General features: G+C 49.0%; 1 protein-coding gene across 1 annotated transcript in view; it reads right to left on the minus strand.

The window, feature by feature from the left end:
* LOC113803741 (calcium-activated chloride channel regulator 1-like) overlaps positions 1–5,000 on the minus strand; it is a 44,792-nt gene that overhangs the window by 13,142 nt on the left and 26,650 nt on the right. The gene's annotated exons all lie outside the window — the stretch shown is intronic.

The following is a 5,000-nucleotide window of genomic DNA, read 5'->3' on the forward strand; positions in this document are numbered from 1 at the left end:
GTGTGTGTGTGTGTGTGTGTGTGTGTGTGTGTGTGTGTGTGTGTGTGTGTGTGTGTGTAGACACAACAAAGGGAAGAACTAGAAAACACACGAATATACCGAAGGCATACATGCCCTGATGAAGCAGTATATATATATATATATATATATATATATATATATATATATATATATATATATATATATATATATATATATATATATATAGCACACATAAACCTGCAGTCCGCCCTAGTTCCGCGGCCACACAGACACGAGATGCGAGAAGCAGTCCAACGGAGCCAGAGCTATTTCAGGAAAGGACCCCAGACATCCTGCAGGAGAGCCTCAAGAAGGATCTGTGTGCCGCTCGAGTCAAGGATGTCAAGGATATCAAAGGATCTTAAGAACTATCAAAGGGAAGCCACCACTGCTGTTGCCATCGGGAGAGCAATGTTTTGGGCGGGCGGCTGAGAGAGATACCTGGTTGTGCTGGTTGTTTACACCCCCCCCCTTCCCCTCTATCCCTCGCCCCTCCCCTCCCCCCTCGTCCTTCCCCTCCTTTCCATCCTTACCCTCCCTCATACACCTCTCCTCCCTCCTTGTTCCTCCCTTACACCCTCCCCACCCCCATCCTATCCATTACCCCCATTCGCCCTTCCCTCACCCCCCCTCCTCCTCTCCCCACCCATTACTCCTTCCATTCTTCCTTAACCCGCTTATTCACTCCCCTTCGCCCTCCTCTCTTGCTCTTGAGTTTAGAGAGAGAGAGGGGTAGATAGATAGATAGATAGATAGAGAGAAAGAGAGAGAGAGAAAGAGAAAGAGAGAGAGAGAGAGAGAGAGAGAGAGAGAGAGAGAGAGAGAGAGAGAGAGAGAGAGAGAGAGAGAGAGAGAGAGAGAATTATATCAAATGAAAAGAATATTATTGTAATAAAAAAGTTAGAAAGGGTAAAAGAGGTATGATAATGATGGTAATTACGTTGACGATGACGATGATGATGGTTTAATGATGAAGATGAAGATGAAGGTGATGATGATAATAAGGATGATGGTGATGATGATGATGAATAAGAATAAGATGATGATGATGACTGAGACCTCGAGTGGGGCTTGGGGGCGTGGCCGGGGGGCGTATCCCGATCTCAAAAGGGTACACGACGGCGTACAAATAACAGCTCATTCCGCGCGGCCGGCTATAATGTATTCAGGTAATGCTGCGCGGGAAAAAGGGTCTAGAACGGATCCATCATGTGGTACAACACCAAGGCGGGCTACTAGAGCGTATTCAGGTATCAGCGATCCATCTCGATAGGCTTACACGCTCTCTTGAAATAAGTGAGCCTCCCTTATGGACTCCGCCGAGAGAGCGGAGAGCGGTCGGTTGCGTCGCGCGAGAGGCTCCCAGAGGCGCTCTCTTTGCAGCCGAGGCCGAGAGCTCTGCTCGCGGACACCGGCCACGGACTAGAGTGTATCCTGATGTCAGTGTCTGAACTCCTAAAATAAGATGAATGACAGAGAGGAGGAGAGGAGAAGGAAAAGGAGAATAAGAAGAAAAAGGAGATAGGAAAATACTATTAAGCAAGCGAGTGCACTTGAGACCGTAAAAGCTCAGCGAGGAGAAAGGGACTAGAGCGTATTCAATTATCCGCCTCCAGAGCGGGTATGTGCCGGAGCGCCATCCATTACCGCGCGAGCGAGCGGGGCTTACTAGAGTGTATTCAATTATCGGCGAGATGGCGGAGTCTGGTCGCCGATCCATCACTCTAACCGACGCATGAGTGAACACAAGGCAAAGCTTAATGAATACGAGGACAGGCAAGGCGCGGCTCTATGTACACTGTCTTCAAGGTTGATTTTCGCTTCTGTCAGGACAGAATCAGAGATGAGAGCGTTTTTTTCTTTCTTTCTTTCTTCCGAAGATCTGCAAACGGAATAATCAAACAGGAAGAAAGGAATCTGCATCCGCCGCATTAATTCGAATGAGCGGACACGTGTGCGTGTGTGCGCAAGGCGTGCGTGTGCGCGGGGCTTCAATGGAGGCTCCGGCGCGCCCGTGTGATGAAGCAGCGGCCAAGGTGCGCACACACGCCGCCAGGTGACTGCTGACGGTGAAGACTGCGCTGCCGCCGGCGAGAAGGCCGATCGCCTTGGCGGTGAGAGAAGTGGAAAGGCCACGAAAAGCACTAAAGATGGCCCAAGCTGACAGTATATGATGAAATAAGTGACCGTTAAAGTCACCGTCACACCATTTACTCTAAAGTCATCACCTAATGCTATCAGTGACACGCTGGATGTGCGTGAGATTCAAGTGAAACGATTCGGACACGTGAATTTAAATGCCAATGTGCGATGGACTCTTCGGCTTCGTCCGATTAGACCGACAGTGGCTTCGACTTTCGGGGCTAACTGAGAAAGAGAGAGAGGAGGGAAACGAACACAAAATCAAATATCGGCGAATATGAACAAGATGAATGGAGGACAAAGATGGAAAGAGAGAGAAGAAAGAAAATAGAAGAGATAAGAAGGAGGGCTAGAAAATCTATCTCATCTTCCCTTCTCCTCTTTCCTCCTCCTCACCCCTTCGTTCTGACTCAAGAATTCGGGACATTGACTTCAAGACGAATCACAAACGTGCGCATCACAAAGCAAGGATAAAGGATAAACGAATAAATGAATAAATACTAAGCTCAAGAGCGAACACATTTCTACAACAAACGAATTTCGTTCACCAAACCAGAACTGAAGATCTCCTTAACGCGACCCCGGTTTAGCAAACATGACCAAAAACGAGCCGAGTCTTCAGGGTTGCGTTGTGTCGCGAAGTGATAAAGGAACCTCAAAACCCCTTTTATTCACTCCCTTGGGGCGGGCTGTCCCACGCGAGGAGAGAAAGGACCTTTAGGGACGGTCCTGATTTTTAGGGTCGGTGGGAAGGGCATCCCTTTTTACCAGGAGGAAAAGGGGAATAAAGCGAGAAGCTATGAGGAGGATAGGAGAAGGAAGGAGAAAGTGTGTCAAAGAAAACGGATCGGGAGATGCAATTCAAAGAAAATGGGTTCAGTAAAATAAAACAAAATCAAAATGGAGAAAAAAAAACAGAAACAAAAAGTGTTATTACTGTGGAAATGATTTTAAAAATGATATGAATTTCCTCAAGTAAGAAAAAAGATAAAAAAAAAAAAACATTAAAAAGTATCATCTCTCCATCAAAGGAGACGCAGGAGAATCACAGGGGATTCTCTGCCATTTTAAATTCCTTTCTGTTCAAGTGTTCGTTAAGCGTCCCTTCGCCGGGTAATGAGCAGCGAGTGGGGCAGTCCGGTTGGAGGGGGGGGGGAGGGGGTGATGAAGCCCCGACACGCGAGCTGCGCCGAAGGAGGTTGTCGGTCGCGTCTCGCGGCCTGGGAACCGACGCGGACGCTGGCACACACGCGCACGCACGCATGCGGCCACACAGACGCACAAATGTATTCAGAGAAATTCACACACGCACGCACTCACACACAAACACAGACGTGCACACACACACACACACACACACTGGCGCACAGAGACACACATAAAGGCGCAAATGCACACGTACACTCTTGTAAATATACATGTACATGCAATCATGATTCTTGTCTTTACCATCAGTACCATAATTATTATTATCGTTATAACAATAAGAAGAAAATCATAATTTAGTGATAAGGCTAATACTATTACCATAAATAATTCTAACATTCATTCTAATATTGATAACACAAATAAAAAAGAAGAAAATCACAGCTTAGTTGGTACTATAACTATAATTAATACTAATATTTACATTCATGTTATTGTTAACACATAATAACGATTACATTAATGACGGTTATAAAATGAGAACCTTTACGCTTTAATACGAACGCCTTTTCGTGCGCTCCCTTCGGTTCGAAAGTGAAACGCGGTGTGCAGGCTCCGTAGATTTTAAAACCACTGCCTGCGGCCTCCATCTTGACCTGACGAAGTGATCGGATATTCCTTCAACCACTGCTCCCTCGCCTTCACCATCAGCCGACCTTATCTCCTCTTCTCCTTCCGCTTCTTCTTCTCCTCCTCCTATAAGTTTTAGGACGATTTTCATGCATGATTTGTCCGGCGGAGGCGAGCCCCGCGCCCGCCCGACCGGCAAATGTATGTATCGCCAATCAGTTCCTTCTTCTCCCACTTCCTCTTTCGTCACCTCATCTCCTTTCCTCCTCCTCCTACCCTGGCACGCTCTTTCTCCTCCTGCGTTTTGGTCTCCTCTGCATCTTTTACATTCCTTTATTCGTGTGTCATCTGTTCCCCAACCTCCCAGAATGCCCACAAAATGCCTTTTCAACTTACGTCGCAACATCACAGACTCACGGCAATGACGGCCTGCTGCCGTGCCCTAGCGTACGTGCAGTCTCCTCTTAGGGCACGGCCTACCCTCAGGAGAGCCCATAAGCCCTACAGAGAGCCCACAGTACCCAGGGAGGGCCCAGAGTGCCCCTAGAGCCCCCCCCCTCCCCGCCCCTGATACCATCGCGCGGCCTGTGAGTTATGGCTTTTATCGGCGGAGCGGCCTGGGCGCCATAAATAAGAGGGAAGGGACAATAAAGCATAAGAACAGCGAGGATCAATAAAACATGATATGGGGCACGAAAGCCACGGGCTGGAGGGAGGGAGGAGGAGAGGGGGGGGGACCATGTGCCCCTCGAGAATCCGCTCATAAAAGGAGGCAGACGAATCTTTTTCTCTGATGGATTGCTCCCTGTCTGTCTGTCTCTCCTTCCCCCTCCCCCTCTCTCTCCACACCCTCCCACTCCCTCGCTCTGTGTCTCTCTCGAGGGCCAGCTTCGCAGCCTGTCACTCGAGGGACCACTCGGCAGATCGGCGATGGAGGAGACAGCGCTCGAGGGCCAGCGCGGAAGGGTGAGCGCTCGAGCGGCAGCATCCGTATCGCGGAGGACGATCTGCCTCGAGCCAACCACGCCGGCGCAATCGCCAGATCTCGGCCCGGTTTCCCT

Source organism: Penaeus vannamei, chromosome 38 (assembly GCF_042767895.1).
Source record: "Penaeus vannamei isolate JL-2024 chromosome 38, ASM4276789v1, whole genome shotgun sequence".
NCBI classification, from domain to species: domain Eukaryota; kingdom Metazoa; phylum Arthropoda; class Malacostraca; order Decapoda; family Penaeidae; genus Penaeus; species Penaeus vannamei.